This window comes from Mauremys reevesii, linkage group 7 (assembly GCF_016161935.1).
Source record: "Mauremys reevesii isolate NIE-2019 linkage group 7, ASM1616193v1, whole genome shotgun sequence".
Lineage (NCBI taxonomy): Eukaryota > Metazoa > Chordata > Testudines > Geoemydidae > Mauremys > Mauremys reevesii.
This window is the reverse complement of record NC_052629.1, coordinates 88494882-88516156: the sequence shown is the minus strand read 5'-3', so window position 1 is coordinate 88516156 and position 21275 is coordinate 88494882. Positions and strand designations below refer to the sequence as shown.

Below are 21275 nucleotides of genomic sequence, written 5' to 3'. Positions count from 1 at the left end.
AAACATGTGACTTAGGTGACAGATCATACACCACAAATCTCAAATAGCCGAAAGAAATATTTTATAAAGAACCCAGAAGGTGACATTTCTTTGCATGAACTGTTCAAATAAGTATGTACTACACATAGATGAAAATATATGAAAGTATGATCACAAACAATTCAGGAGCAGGAAAAAAGGGACTAACTTAGCAGTGAATAGTGGAACTAGCTTTAATTCTGATCCTTTAACATGGCCTTATTCTCTTGGGGCCAGCCAAACTATCGGCATCTTTATTTGTTAGATCCATATCTAATTTATCTTTAAAAAAAAATAAAGCAGCATCCAAAAGCAACTTTCAACCAAGAACTATTCGGGTTGCTTAGCAACACATTGACAGTGTATTCAAAGGCAAATAATTCCCAAATTGATAAACAGGAATACCAGTTACAATAGGGAGAGAAAGTTAGAAGGATAAAAAGGTTCTTTTGATTTAATTTTAAGAAATGCAAATGAATGAAGGTAACTCAAGAATATATGCACCAGATTATGTAACGTGAAGGAATTTTAACGGATTTTCAGTCATTGGTTTCTCCAATACATTTGGCTTCAAATTAAAAAGTGACTTGTAAGCAAGGGATTGGTTTTGATTTTAACCAACTGAAAAAAATTAAAAACCCCTGGATTTTATTATGATCCTCATTCAGCTGGGACCAGCTCATGGCTGATTTATACAAAACTATCACTGACATCAATGGAATTACTAAATTAAACTATCTGCATTAGGCTTTTTTGCACCTAAAAATGCATGAACAATTTAAGTGGGGGGAGGGAATTCCTTCAAAGTTGAAGAACTAGTGGCATATGTTGGCAACAAGAGGTTTCATTTCTAATTATGCATTTAGGCTTAAAAACTTATTTTAAACTGTATAGCACTATTTCCTTTTTGTAATTTAACTAGAGTTGATGTGCAATCACAGCATGCAAGCAATTGTTTCCTTTGCAAGTGAATGAAATAGATTAGGACTCTTACTATAAACTATGAATGATTGTGTCCAAAGATCTCAACACTGTAGTTCTCCTATTCAAATATTAATGCTTGTTTAATTGATTCCAGCACAAAATGCCTGAACTATAGGATAAATAGTTAACTCAATAATATAAATTTTCCAGTTGAAATTTAAGATATCATGAGACCCCCCTAAATGCTTTAGCACCTGTAGTTTGTGGGGGAAAGAAATATTTTTGTTAAAAATATTACTATATAGCTTAAAATAGGTTATTTTAATATTTCTGCTGAGATCTATAGTAAATGATACAGTAGCTTAAGAAATGGCTAGAAAGGCAGTGATGCAAACAGAATAGTCCAGGATTGTATTAGTCAGTGAAAGCAGAAAGGATATAATTGTGTTCCTCTAAAGCTTTCTTTTGTAAGCTCCAATAGTTAAATATAGGGAAATGCTACATTATTTAATATCTGGCTTACAAAATGTTATGCTTGTCTGTGTGATGTGTGGGTTTGTTTTTCATCCCATTCAAACAACACAGTCCCTCCCCTTATAAATAAGTGAGCTGGAAGCAAAGCTTGACTACTGGTTGGTTGTGCATGTGGCACATGTGTTCAAAGACGGGATGCTCTCCACAGAATAAAGACAGCCAATTTCCAGTTCACTTTGAAAAAATATTACAGCTCATAAATTGCAAATACAGGGCTACCTAGGGTCTTTATAATTGCAGCAGTTAATGATTACCAATAATGGATGATAGTAAAACCATTCCAGGCAGAGTCTCTACATTGTCACTGTAAATCAGATGTGAGCTATTGTTTTTAAGCTATTGTCAATAAAATGGCTTCTCTTTTTCAGCTAAAATAAAAGATAAAGTATAAAGAAATTAGTCAAGATTGCATCATGTTTGAACTTTTACAGAACTGTGTAATTAATTGTGTCAGTCAAATTATATAAATTAAACGTTAGAACTGAATATTATATATAGTAATATATAAAAAGGAATTTTACTTTTTCTATGTCTCTACTGATGCAGCATTTCACAACTTTACTGAAACAGCTTCAGGGTTGTATAAAGCATAAAACTGGTAAACTTTCTTGGTGTAAACTTTCTTGGTTTGTGCAAATAGAAGGGTGAAGCACAGTGTCAAGGGGGAGTTGTTAGCTCTAGGTATACTCCCGCCACTCCAACAAGGCAAGCTATCAAATAAAAACCCATGGCCACAAAAAATGACCAGTAAGAGGAACTATTGTAAGATAAGAACTGGATGGAGCCAGTGACGGGTGCCAGAAGTAGGCTGATAAAAGTTTTAGCAGGATAAGCAAAAATGTATTAGTTTAGGTTAGTTATTGTGATTTATGCATGAGAATCATGGTTTTTAATTAGAGATTTAAAATAGATAGGTACACAGATGAGGTGACTTTGTAAACTGAGCCAGTGCAAAGTCACAGAACATGGGATAAAATAAAAGATAGACAACTGGCAATAAGAGATTGGAGAAGACACAGAGGCAAACATAGCGGAGACCGGAGATTTGAAGAGAGATACCCTGTCCCTGAATGAGGTTTTACTTTTCTTGCCTTATCTGTTTTGCATGTATATGTAACTCATAGATGATAACAGCATTATCTTAAAATGTACATAATAAAGGCAAAAAGAACTTGTTTAAATCTAAATTGAAGTGGATCTTGTTTTTCATCCAACAAACTCAAATGTTAAAGTTGAGGAGAACGAAGAAAGGAGAGGAAACACAGCTCTTATCTAACGTTTGCTAAAGGCAAAGAGCACAGAGAGAGGAGGGCTTGCACTCAACCCTTCAGCTCCCACTCCTGTTTCAATCAATCAATGTTAACTGCTTTTTCATTGGTAGCTCAGAAAGAAGCAACATCACTGTTAAATGAAAGCTTTTAGTTCCACCCCTTCCAAACCACGTCCACACCTCTTTCCACGTTAAACTATTGGGTTGGCTGGATTTTCTTTCTTGACTTTCAGACTAATTCCCTTCTTCCACTTTAAGTCAACCTTGTCTCTGAAGTAGAATTTGTGTCAGACACATACGTCTTTAGTAGATGTAGACATGAATGGGTCCGGAGAGCGTGAAGATGCTACTTCCCATGACAGTGGAATTTTCCTGGGCTTCTCCTTACAAGGTTATATCTTTTACTGCCATTTTATATAGGGTATTTTATCAGACTGTCTTCCTCTTCTAAAAATGCGTTAAAACAAAGCCCCTAAAACTATGTTTGCTCTCATAAGGAAACAAATCAAACCTATTGTCAATTTGCCTCATTAATATAAAATACAAGCAAGTCCTCCTAGGACTTCCCAGATGACTGACCTTTCTGAAGTAAAACACAACAAAAACTCATTGTAAGAGATACAGAAACAATGATGATCCATGTAATCATGCCAAGATTGTTGTGAATAAAAAAAGTATCAGGTGAAGACATTTCAATTTTGTAAAAGCTCCAGTGACACTGTCATATAATTTTAATTGCATATAGTAGAATCCAAAGGCTGCAAAGTGGGACAAAGTTCCCTGAGAGACAGGGCCGCCCAGAGGGGGGGGGGGCAAGTGGGGCAATTTGCCCCGGGCTCCGCAGGGGCCCCCAAGAGAACAGCTGAGGCTCCCGCCTCCGCCCCTCTCCTGGAGCCTCAGCGCATCAAGCGGAGTCCTCAGACAGCGCCGCAGCGTGGCCCCGGCGGGGCCCCTGAGCCCCGACCTGCTCAGAGCCGCATGGTGAGGGGGCGGGGCTGCGAGCTCCAGGCTGAGCTCCGCTCCCTTCGCTCAGTGTGGAGCTCACAGCCCCGCCCCCTCCCCATGCGGCTCGGAGTGGGGCAGAGCTCAGGCCCCGCCAGAGACACGCTGCAGCTGTTCAGCGACGCGCTGAGGCTCCGGGTGAGGAGGGAGCTGGGGGTAAGATGCTGGGGCCAGGGGGTTGGCTAAGGGGCAGGGAGCCCTGGGGACAGTCAGGGCACAGGGAGGGGGCAGAGGTTGGGGGGCGGTCAGGGGGCAGGGAATGGGGGGAGTTGGATTGGGGGCGTTCTCGGGGGGGGTCTGTCAGAACTCAGCGGGGGGGGCGGATAGGGGTTGGGGCAGACAGGGAGCAGGGGTGGGGTCCCATGGTGGTGGTGGGGGGTCTCTGGGGGACGGTGAGGGGACAAGGAGCAGGATGGGTCGGGGATTCTGAGGGAGGCAGTCGGGGGCAGGAAGTGGGTGGAGGTTGGATAGGGGGCAGGACCAGGCTCTTTGGGAGGCACAGCCTTCCCTACCCTAAAGCTCATTCAACAGTGTGAGGCTTGCAGAAGAGCCAAGCTGTTGGCTTTTCCATTAGGGCTACCATCCCTTTCACTTCTCAAATGCCAAATTATAGTCTGTATTTAATTTCAGTGCCATAGGGAGATTCATGTCGGGGAGGGTAGCTTCATTTAAAATTAGCCACTGGGGGGAGGGATCACATGAGAAGAACAATATCCTTCCCAACCCTAACAAGGGAGACCCCCCCTCCCCTGCATTCCCTGAGGCTCCAGAGGGGTTAATTCAGTGGTTCTCAAACTTTTGTCCTGGTGACCCTTTCACATAGCAAACCTCTGAGTGCGACCCCCCACCCTTATAAATTGAAAACACTTTTTTATATATTTAACGCTATTATAAATGCTGGAGGCAAAGTGGGGTTTGAGGTGGAGGCTGACAGCTCACGACCCCCAGTAATAACCTCGTGACCCCCCTGAGGGGTCCTGACCTCCAGTTTGAGAACCCCTGGGTTAATTTAATTTTAGCACCCTGTGTCCATTCACATGCATGTGCTATTTTGAGCATTTCAGTTTTGACAACATAGGCTCATCCCAGATTCTGGAATAAGATCAAATAATCTCAGTTCATGGAGTATGTACATAAGCTATACTAAAGACAAACCCACAGTAACTGTCTCCAGTTTGTGAGGGACCACATGGAGCCAGTCTCTAGGAAACAGGTAAATGCATGGAGATTAAGTCCATTAATGGCTATTAGCCAGGATGGGTAAGGAATGGTGTCCCTAGCCTCTTTTTCTCAGAGAGTGGAGATGGATGGCAGGAACGAGATCACTTGATCATTATCTGTTAGGTTCACTCCCTCTGGGACACTTGGCATTGGCCATTGTCAGTAGACAGGATACTGGGCAGGATGGCCTTTGGTTTGACCCAGTATGGTTGTTCTTATGTTCTAACCTAAATGAACCCAAAGTTATGGAGACAGATATGAGTCAAGAAAGCCAGCATAGTATCAGAAACCTGGAAAAATCTCTGCCTGGATGGGCTCAGGTGTTTGGTTACAAGCTGAGGTGGTTAAAAAGTTTTGGATTTTTTTTTAAGCAGAATTTTTTTATTGTTTCTTTAAACAATCAAACACAGCAAGCAGCAAATATTTGGCCACACACTTCTGAAACCTCAAACCATGTTCAGGTTTTGGCAGACTAATTTCAGCTTTTCAATTAAAAAAACAACAAATTTTGAAGGAAAGCAGACATTGTCCGTGATTTTTTTCTGCTTTTTAAAAACCCCTAGTTTTTGATCCAGAAAAAATTTTGATGGAAAATATTTGTCCAACCATTTTAATGAGCTTTAGTGCCTTTTAGCACTAGCTGATGCTGAGAACCAGTGATACCTTGTAAAGAAGTTTTCTCAAAACTGGGTTTGTGCCGAAATGCGGAAGGTTTATTTTTCCCAGGGGCGCCCGGGGAGCAAGTGGGGCAATTTGCCGTGGGCCCCACAAGGGCCCTCAAGAGAATATAGTATTGCAATTTTTTTATAGAAGGGGCCCCCAAAATTTCTTTGCCCCAGGCCCCCTGAATTCTCTGGGCGGCCCTGCTGAGAGATGGATCTGGTTAGTTAGCCCCTGATGAATGAACATATTTAGAGACAAGATATTTATGAAATGTTATGTGTATGTGCTGGCAATTATTACTACACACATCCTATTAGACTTGTTACCCTCTCCCCTGCATTTCATGCCAGACTGCTAGTTTGTCTCACCCATCTATTAGGTCTTGTCTTTGGGGCAGGAGCAGGGACTGCCATTTGCCACATGTTTGCATAGTGCCTTGCATGATGGCTTCCAATCTGGTTGTGGTCTTTATGTTCTACCATAATACAAATGTGAACTAATATAAACTATTATGTTTAAGTAAAGGGTTAATAAGTTAGAATAATCTTTCTAGCAGTGGATGAATGTTTACCACAACCGATCCAATCAATTCTTTGACTATTCGGTGGATGCTCGTGTTCCTGAATGTACAGTATCAGATAAAATGTGCTAAAGAATTCTCTGGCCAACAGAAAATCATATAAGTGGGAAAATGCAGGTTAGACAAATTTCAGTTTAGACTTTAAGTCTAAGGAAAATTGTGGCTCCCCAGGTTGCTTAACACATCCTGCAGTAAGCTAGATTTCCATTTTAGTTAGCTAATCCAGAATTCACTCTCTCAGCATAGATCAGAACAAGAAGGGATCTCAGAATAAAACTGGCCCTCTTATCTTCCCTCCCCAATTATGCATCAATTCTAGAGTTGAGAACTGACTCATGATTTTTGACTACTTAGGCCTGGTCTACACTACGCGTTTAAACCGGTTTTAGGAGCATTAAACCGATTTAACGCCACACCCGTCCACACTAAGAGACCCTTTATATCGGTATAAAGGGCTCTTTAAACCGGTTTCTGTACTCCTCCCTAACGAGAGGAGTAGCGCTAATATCGGTATTACCATATCGGATTAGGGTTAGTGTGGCCGCAGATCGACGGTATTGGCCTCCGGGCGGTATCCCGCAGTGCACCACTGACTGCTCTGGACAGCAATCTGAACTCGGATGCAGTGGCCAGGTAGACAGGAAAAGCCCCGCGAACGTTTGAATATTTCCTGTTTGCCCAGCATGGAGCTCCGATCAGCACGTGTGGTGATGCAGTTAAAAATCAAAATAAAGAAAGAGCTCCCGCATGGACCATGAGGACGTGATCGCTGTAAGGGCAGGAAAATCTGTTCTATCAGCACTCCGTTACAGAAGACGAATTAAAAAACATTTTTAAAAAATCTCCAGACAGATGCCATAGCAGGGACTCAGCGCACTGCTGCGTGACAAGCGTAACGGAAAGCCAAGGAATCAAAAATGGACGCTCATGGACTGGAGGACTCAAGCTATCCCACAGTTCCTGCAGTCTCTCTGAAAAGCATTTGCATTCTTGGCTGAGCTCCAAATGCTTCTAGGGTCAAACACAGTGTCCGCGGTGGGTCAGGGCATAGCTCGGCAATTTACGCACCCCCCCCACCCACCCCCAGAAGTGAAAGGGAAAACAATCCTCTCTTGACTCTTTTACATGTCACCCTATCTTTACTGAATGCTGCAGATAGACGCGATGCTGCAGCACTCAACACCAACATCCTTGCTCCCCCCCCGCCATGGGTGGCTGATGGTGCAAAACGACTGGTACCCGTCCTCATCATCAGCCTATTGGCACATGGGGCAGTGCAAAAGGGCTGGTAACCATGCTGACTAGCATCCGTCAGGTCGATCAAGGGCGCCTGGCCCTAATTTTTCCTGGTAGATGGTACAGTATGGCTGATAACCATCGTCATCATAGCAACAGGGGGCTGAGCTCCGTCAGCCCCCACCCTTCATGTGTAAAAAAAAGATTCAATTGCCCCTGGACTAGCAGAGGGATGCTGGGCTCCTCTCCTCCACACTCTTTACTGTCCTGTCTGGACTATCATAGCAGCTGGAGGCTGCCTTCCACTCATTTCTCACTAACAAGTCAGTGTGTCTTATTCCTGCATTCTTTATTACTTCATCACACAAGTGGGGGGACAATGCTACGGTAGCCCAGGAAGGCTGGGGGAAGAACGGAATCAACAGGTGGGGTTGTTGCAGGAGCATCTCCTGTGAATAGCATACAGCTCATAATTTCTGCAGGATCTGACACAGAGCAGCTGTGCTCTCTGATACAGTGGTTCTCTAGTACACTTGCCCATATTCTAGGCAGGACTGATTCTATTTTTAGATACCAAAAAGGAGGGATTGACTCAGGGAGTCATTCCCAATTTTGGCTTTTGCGCCCCTGGCTGATCTTAGCCAGGGGCACTTATGACAGCAGCAAATGGTGCAAAAGGACTGGTAACCATGATCATCTTATTACCAATTTATGGTATGGTAGATGGTGCAGTATGGCTGGTAACCATCTCTGCTGTCATGCAAAAGCAAAAGCATGCTGCTGTGTAGCCCTGCTGGACCGCCTCTGTGAGAGGCATCTAGTACACATACGGTGACAGTCACAAAAGGCAAAACAGGCTCCATGATTGCCATGCTGTGGCATCTGCCAGGGCAATCCAGGGAAAAAAGGCGCAAAATGCTTGTCTGCCGTTGCTTTCCCAGAGGAAGGAGTGACTGACGACATTTACCCAGAACCACCCGCGACAATGATTTTTGCCCCATCAGGCACTGGGATCTCAACCCGGAAATTCCAAGGGGCGGGGTAGGCTGCGGGAACTATGGGATAGCTACGGAATAGCTACCCACAGTGCAACGCTCCAGAAATCGACGCTAGCCTCGGACCGTGGACGCACACCACCGATTTAATGTGTTTAGTGTGGCCGCGTGCACTCGATTTTATACAATCTGTTTTGCTAAACCAGTTTATGTAAATTCGGAATAATCCCGTAGTGTAGACGTACCCTTAGAGCTGTTAATACTTTCCAGGGCAATGGAGAATTAAATATCTGTTGATACATACATAAGTTACAAATGTCCATAATCTCTTACAGACCCATTACATCTTTGAAGGTCAGTGAAGTCTTAATTTTTTTGACAAAATAAATACATAAAAAATTCAAGTCCACTGATTTCTCTGATGCCTTAGTGACCTGAAGTTACCAAAGTTGTTATAGATTTAACCCCCAATGTGCAAATAATTGAAACGTGCATAGCTGTGTGCACACAGGAATGGTCCCAATGACTTAAAGATTGAGGTTTTGGGGCCTGCTTCTGTTCCCACTGAAGTTTATGGGAGTAGGATCAAACCCTACAAAATAAATATTTTGTGTAGACAGAATATATTGGCTGTGACAGATTCACTATGCAGGATCTAAAATTTTGTTCAGTTTGTATAGGCTATTTTGAAAGACATTTAAGTGAAACTTCAGGACTGGCTGAGGGTTTACAGCACCACAAAAGACAGGGAAAGTTACTCATTTTTTAAAAATGAGGCCCAAATACTTTTGTTGATCTGGGCCTGAATGTATTGCCTACACAATGAAAGGAAATTTCTCTCCCCTCATACTCTTGGCATTACTAAACTGGGCCAATCCCTGCTCCAAAATATACATGCATTAGAAAGCTTGTAAGAAACAGGTAGTTAAAATAAATAACATTTTAAAGCTACTTGTTTAACTCTAACGTCATTACCAGAAATGGAATAATTTCTGTTGAAACATAAAAAAACCTGGAGGAAAGGAGCAAGCAAGGAAAACTTCAGTCCAAAAGAATAAAATTTGAAAAGTTATAAACAACTGAAAACAAGAACTTATAATAGAAAGTGTCCAGCAACCATAACTACTGGCTTTATCACCAGCATTGCTTAGAATGTGCATTACGAGGAATCTGGATTTTTTTAATTTAATCAGAACTGTACAAGCTGATGCCATGAAAATACTTCTCGTTATTGCATGGCACAGGTACTCATTCTTGACTTGGCAGTTAGTGGGAATAAGTGACCACACACCTTAGGACACTTCAAGTGAACAACTAGTTAAACTTTCCCTTCATTTGGAGTACCTGTCGAGGAGTGGTAGAGAAACCGATGAATACCTGTACCAGTTTAAGTAGAACACCCAGGAACTGAGTATAGCATAACAGGAGGTCAAAGAAAGCCAATTCTTGTGTAGTATTATATATAGTTCCTGTGTTGAGAATAGAAAGAATTGCACTTTATGTCATGAAGGAATGACTGCTTCCCAAAAGCAAGTTAAAGAAATTTAAGATGGATCTTTAGTTTAATAGAAGTGGATGTGGTATTCATTTATTATTCATGTAACTGATGTCTATGTTTGTAATCCTTCACTCTTTCAGAGTCCTTGTCATTGGGCTGAGTGTCTCGGGCAGCCTTGCCAAAGATGACTCATCAGACCAGTTTAATCTAAAGCAGAGACCAAAAAAAAGGATTAATGAAAGCAATAAAATAACGGGGCCTTGCAACAGCTCCATCTTGGACACAGATGTAAATTAGGACCTCCACTCCTGAGGCTATCCCTTTCCTTTGGCCAATTTGCCTGTCTGGAACTCTGACCCAAAGTGAAATTTAAAGGCTATTGCTTCCTGTACTTTAGACAAGGGCAGTACCTCCTTGCTCCTTTTGAAGCCAATTACCACACCTGTGTATTTCAATTGCCTGCATCTGTCCTGACCTTAATGGTAGAAGTTGTCTAGGGGCAGCTGCTTGCTTTAAAAGACAAAACCAGACTTTCTAAATCTAACTGAGGAAGAAGGAATCTGCTGACTCTTTCTCAAGTAAAATAGCCCTTTAAAATGGTGGGGGAGGGAAAACACAAATGGGGGAAAAGTAACATTTTAATTGAATTTTTTTCACAGAATAAAGTTTCCTTGCCAGCTTTATTCAGAAGTACTAGTATGTTACAATCCCATCTACTTTACCCTCTCATACAACCCTCCATTACCCTCTTAGTCAGCTACTTCAGCCAACATCCTTCACTGACTGACATTGCTCATCTTGAATAACCTCTTTTCCACCTATTCCATCCTACATTAAGAAAGTGAGCTTCAATCTGGGAAGAAAAAAAGGAACGTTTTAAAAACTGCCACAAGTGTCTGAAGGGTGGCTGTTGGACTTCAGTGAGACTACCCGTGTGCCTACTGTTATGCACTTGCTCAAGCATTTGCACAAGTAGGGTCTTAGACTAGATTCGGGATTACAAAGTAGTTGCCATAATACAGTGGGTCAAACTGTTTTAGGAAATACTAAGAAAATAATAGTGATATTTCATAGATTAATATCCAAGTGACTTAGGTCCAATAGATTTTGTTCAAGAAAAGAAAAAGCATTTTGGCAATGAGAATAAATTGGTAGGTGGTGTGAATATTACTGGCAAACAGTTACACTATGGCATGAATCATTATTAGCATAAATGTAAGAGCAGAGATCCAGCTATACCGAATAAAATCTCATTCTTGTCTAATACACAATGCAGTTCTACTCTAAAATGTCACTATATAAGAATGACATTTCCTTACTCAACGGTCCTATATAACAGCTTTAGGGATGGATCTTAAAAGGTGTTTAGAATTTTCAAAAGCATTCAGGTGCCTAATTCCTACTGAGTTAAAATCAATGGGAGACAACAGACAGGGAGCTCCTCAAACCCAGTCACTTTTTAGAGTACAACCACAAGTGGTGTAACTCTGCTAGAACATATAATAGGCTCCTTAGATAGGGCTATGAATAACCACAGGGTTTCCCTGCACTTAGCATAGGAAGTTGATTGTGGGAATCTCAGATAGTGTGTGTGGTAACCTCTGATACTTGCTGACATTTTCACTCTGACCCTTGGGTGCTTGGGAGAGTCACCTAGACTCCTCATATGCTTAAAGTATGCACTTAAGCATTTTGCTGGATCAGGTCCATACTGTTCAGCACCTTGTAGAATTGAGCCTTAAATAACATATTAAAAAGTCAGGTCATATTAATAACTTATGTTAAACAATGCTAGATCACTGCAGGAAATTTTACATAATAAACCAGAAATGTCCTGTAAACAAACACACTAAGGACTTATCTACACTGCAAGTTACTGTGCACCAACCAGCTTGGTGTATGGTAGAGTCACACCCTGGCTTGCCATGCAATAATGCCATGTAGATGATCCCTACATTTTGCATCAAGAACTGCAAGATCATGGAGATTATTTGCTGACAAAATAAATGTCCATTTCTAATCCCTTGTCCCAGGAAACTGGTATAAATACTTTGTAATTAATCATTTTTCAACTGAAATTTCAGAAATACAAATCCAATTAATCACAACTTCCTGTATTTGTCTATGATAAATAAAATATTAATTCAAGCCCTTTGTGTGTTTACCCTTATGAGTTTTTTGTAATTGTAGCCCAGGAATAATAATACTCTAAAACATGTTACCAACTGACTCTGTAATATATATCTCTATTTTAAAACTATTATGGTTGTTGGAGTTAATGTTTGCAGATTTTAACATTAAAAACTCTAATTTTAAATATAATTAAAAAAGAATCTTGGTAAAAGCAACAACTCCTTCCTGTAGGGTTGCCAATTTTGGTTGGACGTATTCCTGGAAGTTTCATCACATGACATAATCTTTAATTAAAAATTAAATCTTTAATTCCTGGAGACTCCAGGACAATCCTGGAGGGTTAGCAACCCTGCCTTCCTGTAATGCACAGAGTTCAGCTGAGTCACTAATAGCAGAAGCGAAAATGGGTTAAATTAATTCATTTTAAGTGAGTGACTTAAATTGCTCCTTATATGGTGACTTGCTTTTTCTCTGTACTGATCGTCTTCTGAAAGTAACAGAATAAATCCACATGCTGCTCCCCTGGGGCTATTAATCTGGTCCATATTTCCCTTGTAAATTAATATAAGAGAGGTGAAGTTGATAAGAGAAGAGTTCTGTATAAATTCCAAACTGTGCAGTTACAAGGGGATATTGTAGATGGTGCAGAATTGAATTAAATTAATCAAGTAACTACTTTTGTGGCAGTCACAGAGCCATCATCACATCCTGCCTGAATGCGCAATTCCTATGTTGAGCTCTCAAGCAGCCAGTTATTCTGTATTTCAGTAGGGACAGAGCTCCAAGACCTTGAAGGTTAATTCTTTTACATACACTTCAGCACAAGTAAGCAGTCTGATCTCAATTGTAATCACTTAGCCAAATCTCAGAATCCCTGTGAAAGAACAGCCTTTAAAAAAGATATTCATCATGAGAAATTCATGCTGCAGTTATAATACTTATGGAAATAAGATATTAGCATAAACACAATTAATATTTGATTTTTTATTATATTTGACCTTTGTAATGTTTCTAAAGCACTTTATTAATTTCTTTAACACCTCTGTGAAGAGTCAAGTATGATGTCAATTTTAGAAATAGGAGAATTGAGGCTACCAAATTGCCCTGAACCACAGAGAAAGTCAGTAGCAGAGCCTAGCTTAGAACTCAAGAAACTTTCACTTCTAACCCCAAACTCACAACTTCCAGACCATACTACTTCTCCCTTTCTAAGACGTCTCTTAGAGCACAATGCAGTACAGACCAAGCAGCCATCTTGAATTCAGTTGTTGCCATGCTCTGAGATTCCGAGTCCTCTGTATACAAGCTTTAGTAATATAAGAATTATTGACCATCACCTGTAATTCTTTGTCCTTTCCTCCAAAAAGAGGGTTAAGGGGATTTGCCAATGCCTTTTTAATTGAATTAAAATAACCCTTTAAAACATCAATCTCCGAGGATGGTCCTCTCAATTTAATTAGCTCAGCATAGTTGTTAAGGTATATGAAGGTTATGTGTTTCTTCCTGTGCTATTTTGTTTATAGAATTATCTATTGGTTTGTATGGGGAAAAAACCTAAAACATACTTGGGGGGAGGAGAAGCGAGAAGAGCATAGTTGATGCTGTATTTGCACACAGATTTCCCCAAACCCATGAAGCATGGCAACAATTTCATTAAGATTTTTACCTAAACGGTAATACATTTTATTACCAACTGGTCAGCTTCACAATAATGAAGAAATTACAGAAGGAAACATGATTATTTCCATCACATACATCACCATATTATATCTACATAGGTATTAAATTCCCTCTTTATTTTGCAGTACTGTAGGCAAAGCATTCACCCAAACCTTTTGTGATGTTCTTATTCCCATTAAATACATCACCCTGAAAGATAGTGGTATATTTTACTAATATCTGGGTGCTTGGAGTCTCCCTGCCACAAAAGAAAACTGTACCAAAAAAGTGCTGTATATATAGATACTTGTCAGCCTTTAGGCTGGGAATTGGGAAAGGAAAAGTCAGATGCTAGCTTTATTCAGAGCAGGCACTTTAAAGGAAAAAAAATAAACGTGAAATGTGTAGCTAGAGGCTCAAAGATAAGGTATGTAAATTAGCTGATCTACAAAAACTCATTTCAGTTGTGTTACAGGGCAATACTGGTTTAAAAGGTTAAGGATGACACTCTGCATTATTAAACTAGTCTGAACTAGTCATTGTAGGTTTGGCCATATTATGTCCAGTTTATTAGCAATAATTTTAGTATATTTTTATTCCCTTTAGACGTGCACAAATTTATATTCATCAATTTTGTAAGGGTTGTGTTTCATTTTTATTGTTTTTATATCTGAAATTTACAATCTAAGAGCTTATTCAAGTAAGTAATCCTTAAACAAATAAATAATGCAATGGAAGTCTGAGCCTGATTCTACTCTGACACCAGTAGAAATCAGAAGTAATGACAATTAGGTTTTTGTGGGTGTGAGAAGGCATTATCAGTAGCACCCTGGTCACCTGATGTTCCTGCAGTAAAGAAGACGCAGGCTCATCTCTGAGCAAACACTTACTTTCTGCTGGGGGATTCTGAGCACCTGGATGGTAATCACTAGGCCAACAATGTAATTGGGAGGATGTAAGTGGAAGGAATTGGAAGTAAGGGATGCTCAGAAGATGACCCTGGGTTGAGAAGTGAAGGCTTCATGGAAGCCTCCTCTTGTAGGCTTGCAGTAAACTGTTATGCTCTGCAAGGAATGAATAAATACATAGGTTGTGAAAGGGTAACAGCCTGGTGTGTATTTGTGACTGACACCACATGACGTGGCCAGGTAGTGAAGTACACTGTGTAGTGACAGAGGCACCCTGTGACAGTGGGGATACTCTGAAGATTGAATCTTATGTTTAAAAAAAATCCCCAGCCAAGTTATATAGCTTATCTTTAATGCTGTAATGTAGAATCTTCCTGCAAGGGTGATAGCAAAAGACATGTATTCTGCTGTGCCTGGGAGGAATGTTGTAATAGGAGGTACTTGCTTGTAAAAATAATTGGTTTTGTTCTGCCATTGGGCAGTTGGTTAGGTTCACTGTGTGATTTATTAATAAATTAACAGGACCCTGAGCTCAAACAATATGAATAGTAGGTTATATAGTAGGACGAGAAGCAAAATTGTTAAGGGAAGGATTGATGCAAATATCATCCCAAAAATGTATTTACATGATAAAGGTCTAAAAGGCACAACAGCATGTAGGTGCTTTTTAGGTTAACTTGAGTGATCATACTGAAGTAAGATACGGGATCTCTTGTAAGTTTTCTGGCTTAAGTGAATATGGTAGACCTAGATAAGATTCCTGCTGAAGAATGTTTGGGGAAAGCGTTCTCCTTTGTAAAATTGTCACTGCTAGTAACAGGAAATGTGACACCATTACAGGTTAGTGTCTTACCCTGAAAGGCATTTAGTGACCAAGAAAATGCTTGGGATACTAACAAAATAAAGTGGGAAGGAAGAACAATGCTGTAGTTAAACCCAGAAAATGAGTCTGAATATCTAGATGCTATTTGCAGCTTGCCACAGGCTTATTGTCTGGCATGCCCAAGCTTACTTCAAAGGTCTCATTTTTAGAGGTTCCAAGTACCTACAGTGCCTCTGAACTTCAGCTGGACTTGTTGATGTTCAATGCTTCAGAAAAAAGCCAGCCCATTTCCCCTAAGTAAAATTAAGAGTACTTCCCTACCTCAGAAGGATTATTAGGGGCTGTAAAGCACTCAGAGCCTCAGGTGGAAGCCAGTTGAGAAGTATCATTACAATTACTGTTAAATATTTTATTGTCTAGGTGCACAGGGTATACTATCTTAGCCCTCTCAAACATTTTCCATGAGGCTGTGGTGTAATTTTAATGTTTGGATTTTTTTTCTTTTACTAAACTGAACCTACCACAGTGATCTCATCCATAGATCACAAGATGCTCTACAAAAATAAATGGCACATCCCCATTTAACAAATGGGGAAACTGAGGCAGACCCCAGAAGATGAATTGACTTGCCCAAGCTTACACAAGTCACTGATAGGGCTGGAAATAGCATCCTGGTTTCCTGATTCCCTTTTAAGGAACTGAAGCTTTTAACTAAATAAAGAATGCAGTGTAGTCCTGAAGCACCCCCTGTGTATAGTAGCGTACATGCAGACCAGGACCATATCTTGTAATTTTATTTGATAGGTACTCCATGCCATCAAGATTTTTGTTTTTTTAAAGAGGGCAAGCTTTTGTTTGACCCAAAATGAAGAACATTTTGGCTTTTCAATTAGCCAAAATTGCATGGCATGGAGACTTTGGGATAACCATGGGGATAAAGCTATGTACTTACTGCTCCAGCATATAACATCATAGAAAAAGATTAAGGGTAAAATCTGTCATTAAAAAGATAAGAAAGAGGAATTTGGGGGCTAGAGAAGAGAGTCATTTATAATTTCTCACTGTCTGATGCTAGAATGTGCTTTAGGGTATGAGGAAAGAGATTTAGAGTCGGAGTTCAATTTTCTTAGAAGCTGAGTGCAGCTGATAGAGAGAAAGTTCATGTTTAACATTTTTTTAGCTGGCAGCCACTGCAGAATCCAGAGAGAAGCTGACAGACAGTGAAATCTAATACAGTTAGACAGGGTCTGCTGGCCAGGAGAAGTTACCATAGATAGGAAGAGTTCTGCTGCAGCTCTCCCTCCCTGCTGCAAGACTCTCCCCCACCCCCCAAGACTCATATTGGAGCTTCTCTTAGCAGCACTCTTAATTTGCATTAAAAATATTTATGTTCTATATTAAGGTGAGGAAAAGATGATACAATTTTATATGGTGTATATCTGTAGGATGTTGAACAGATACTACTCAAGTTAGACATTTTTAAATCAGCCAGTCCAGATAATTTGCATCCAAGAGTTTTAAAAGAGCAGGCTGAGGAACTTGCTGGACTGTTAATATTGATCATCAATAAGTCTTGGAGCATGGGGAACATTCCAGAAGACTGGAAAAAAGCTAATGTTGTTCCAATTTTTAAAGAGGACAAACATTTGTTTGACCCAAAATGAAGAATATTTTGGCTTTTCAATTTGCCAAAATTGCTGAAAAAGTTCAGTTTCAGGTTAATGTGAAATGATTTTTTATTTTTCAGAACTGCCAGCAAATCAAACATCAGTTATTTCCATAGCTTCATTTGTAATATTTAGAAAGTGTACAGTGGGAAAGCATTATGTGTAAATACATTTCTATATTAGTATTGATGCTGCTTCATGATTGTTTTTGTAAGTTTAATTCTTTTTAGGGCACTCAGTGTTTGTGTGTGTTAAAGGGGTGAGAAGTTCTTCTCATATTAAAAGAGAGAAATGTATAAAAATAGTATCTATACAGAAATCGAGAAGTTTATTTTTGCTGTTGCTTCCAGGATGTTCAAGAGGTATGGTGCTAGAGTAGTACCTGATAAGAAGTGTCAGATGAACCTGATGATCCTCTGTGAGCTGTAGTGGGGAATGTTTTCAATAATCTCACATGCATTCTGGATGCTGGTTTTCCCTTGTAATCTCTGCTACTGACTTCTAATCAATTAGTTTTATCTTCAAGTTTTGTTTTAAGAGAGATCTAAGTTTTCTTCCTCCAAAGCAGCTGCTGGACTGCAGTGCCCCATTGATTCCAATGGGCTATGGCTCAGGCTCTAAAAGCAGCTACTCCCTCAAAAGCTTGCAGTTGCATTCTGCTGACCCATCTTCACAAGCCCCAAGAACAGTTTAAGGCTCCTTTAGAAGCCCAAGTGAATAGCTGGATTTAAAGGGCCCAGAGGTGGGGCTGAAGATCCTGGTGAGGACAGTCAGACAGGTTGAACTCTTTCCTACTCTGGAAGTGGTTCATTTTTGCCTGTGTGACTTGGCTGGAGGAATGAACCACTGAAAACCCACCTAACAAGGTCAGTGACCTACAGGGGACACCGGGGCAGGAAAGAGCCTGCAGTACCAGACACAGCAGCCGGAGACACTCAAGAGGTGAGTGTCTCTCCTTACATTGGCACCCACAGGTCAACTCTTTATTTATCAAGGGTGCACAGATACTTAGGATTAGTCAAAAACATAGAACATAATCTAAGTGTGCAAACTTCTTGTATGCCCAAGATGTGTTCCTTCTCAACCTAAGCATAACTGGTCTCAGGATTAGACAGGCCTTCAAGTAGTTAGCAGCTGACCATCATGAGCTTAAAGCAATACTCTCCCCCCAAAACCCCACCATAGCTAGTAGCATGTCCACATATGACAACTGTCTTACCAGCATTATAGAGGTAAGCTCTGGTAATTCAACTTGAATCTGTCCTGTGTTGTGCTGAAAGTACCTAACACCAAGTATTTCAAAACTTCAGAAGGGAATATCTGCCTAGTTTAAAAATTACACCCTGTATCCATGCCTTTGTGCATTCAACAAAGAAACTTGCAGTGATGTTGCAGACTATATAATTTTATTAAAAGGATTCCCACCTTATGCAAAAGATATATAAAGGGGTGGAACAGAACAAAGGGGAGAGAGGAGCCATCACGAAGAATCCCCTAGCTACCACCTGAGCTGGAACAAGAGCTGTACCAGGGAAAAGAATTGTGCCCAGGCCTGGAAGGTAAGCTGCTTTCAGGTAAACCTGCATCTTTGGGACAAGTAATTCAGATCCTGGGTCTTTGCTGGAGCAGACGGGCGTGTCTGGCTCAGCAAGACAGGGTGCTGTGTTCCTGAGCTGGCAGGGAAAGCAAGGGTAGAAGTAGTCTTGGCACATCAGGTGGCAGCTCCCAAGTGGGGTTCTGTGATCTAACCCGTCACACTTGCAGCACTGTGCTTGTATGTTTTTGCACAGCTATAGCCCTAAGCCTCCCAAATACTAAGGGCTTGTCTTCGCATGCAGTGCTACATTGGTGCAGCTGCATTGGTGTAGCTGCAGTGCATTAGTGAAGACACTTTTATGCTAGCAGGAGAGGTTTTCCCATCAGCGTAGTTAATCCACCTCTCCAAGAGGCAGTAGCTATGTTGACAAGCGAAGCTCTCCCGCTGACAGAGCTGGTTACACTGGGGGTTAGGTTGGTATAACTACTGTGGATTTTTCACACCCCTGAGCGATTTAGTTATACTTATTTAAGTCTATAGTGTAGACCTGGCCTAAGTGAGCAATGCACTTACACTGTGAACATCATAGGGATTTGCTGTATCCAGTCAGACCATCTATTCTTCAAGTCCAGTATCCTACCACCTGCTATGACTTGATACTCAGTGCTTCAGAAGGTGGTAGAATCATTTGGCTAACTACCTAATGCTGTACAATGGTGGGGAAAAAGTTTTTTGACCACTGCAACTGGTTGACTTATCAACTGATTTACCACAGCAAAGAGAATAACTCTGTCTCTTCTCAACCGGTTTAAAGTCTCTTGAGGGAAACTTTACTCCAGTTGCATAATTACTCAGCCTTCTTTTTATGCCTCTGTTGTCAGAACTCCAGTATGACTGATTGGTTAGAAAAACTGCTTTTAGTATAGGTGATCTAAAGCAGGAATAAAAGGCTTACCCAGGACTTAATTGATCAAGGGAAGATTATCTCCTTTGAAGATTTACAATGTTAAATATACACCATAACTAGTATGGAAATTCTTTGCACATAAGACTGTTGTACTGACAGACTTTACTGCTGGGATTTATCAGCCCTAGGGAGATGTTAGCATTTGAACCGCTAAGGGGAAAAAAGAATCAGGAACCGAGCTATCAAAGGAATACTGATCTTATAAATTATAAATTTTAAGGCAGAACAGAAATAGGATCTAAAAAACACACAGACAAATATTAGGATATGTAAAATTTTTTGAAAATTACCTAAATACTTTCCTCAAACATTGGTGATATAACATTCTGCAAATAAATGTATTGTCAATATACAATATTATATCATCACCATCTTCTGACAAGATGTTACCAAGCCCTGAGACTTCTGTTTTGTTGATACTGAGCTGGAAAATACCTGCTCTCACCTTTTTTCTTTTGTCCATCATTGTAATTAGTTACTGGTGGAACACATCCTTGGGGAGTTCTATCAGCTCCCTATTATTACAGACATTAGTTCCTCAGATTCTCTGTAGGTTTAGTTTCTCATCATGTCTGTGAAGGACTAGCCATTATAAACATCCCCCACTGGCTCCTGTTTGGAATTACTTTTATGATTGTGTTGCTTACTCATAAGTCCCTAAACAACATGCAGTACAGAACATTCAGCTTATCCATTTGGCCTTGTTATGGTATTTTTCTAGGAGAGCAGCACAAGATTCCTGAATTTAATAGACCTTTGAAATAGCTGGAGAAAGTTCATTAACATATTTACAAGACTAAATTGTACTCAGTGTTAAACTTCAAAACTTTTGTAAATTTTGAAATTTAACTTTTGCACTTTTGTAAATTTCATAATTGTTTTTGAAATCTGGAGTCCATTTCATTTGTTTTTACAAGGCTTCTTCAACTAAAGCCAGCCTTATTTATTTCAAAAGTACATTAAAAAAGACAACCCTTCTACATCTTTCCTCTTCCCAACCCCTTTGGGAATGAACAGCTTTGCTTGCAGAATGAAACTTCATCACATCTCTAGTTCCTAGTTGTTCTCAAAGAGAACCCTCACTGACATTGTGGGATGTTTTCCTGAGTAAGAAATGCAGTATCAGGCCTTTAATCACCACTTACTTGCACCCTGGAATATTCTTGTGAAGAGAGCTATTTCACACATTTTAAAATCTAAACAATATAAACACTATTGGGGTAATGCAGTGTTTTCCAAACTTTTGAAAGCTGAGTCCTCCTTTCAGGAAAATGAAAGTAATTGCACCACCCACATTCCACTATGTGATAAAGGCTTACCCATCTTAATCTATATATCTTCCACCCTGATCTCCACACATGTCCTGGCTAGCCCTTGGTAGCCAACCCTTCCTTTATTCTCCTTTCCTACATAATTTGAGTACTGAAATAATCAACACTGTTGACATTTAAAATATCATATTAGCAACTAAGTTAGCATCCATTGAAATAAATGAGGCAGTTCACACTACAGAATTATTTCAGGCTCTCTGAAAACTATAGAAGTATGCTATGTCTTGACTGTTTTCTTTGCAGCAATAACAGCAACAAGCTTTTTTTTTTTTACATGAAATCTGAGACTCTGGAGAACTATTAAAAGGT

The 21275-nt window shown here is 40.3% G+C and overlaps 1 long non-coding RNA gene across 5 annotated transcripts in view; it reads right to left on the bottom strand.

The window, feature by feature from the left end:
* The window catches only part of LOC120369154, a 172413-nt gene that overhangs the window by 15823 nt on the left and 135315 nt on the right, over positions 1-21275 (bottom strand). The window contains exon 3 of one of the 5 annotated variants that reach the window (XR_005582967.1): positions 10005-10148. The exons of the other annotated variants lie outside the window; for them this stretch is intronic. This is a non-coding gene — a long non-coding RNA (uncharacterized LOC120369154). Of the gene's footprint in view, positions 1-10004; positions 10149-21275 lie in introns of those variants that run through there. 5 annotated transcript variants of the gene reach the window in all.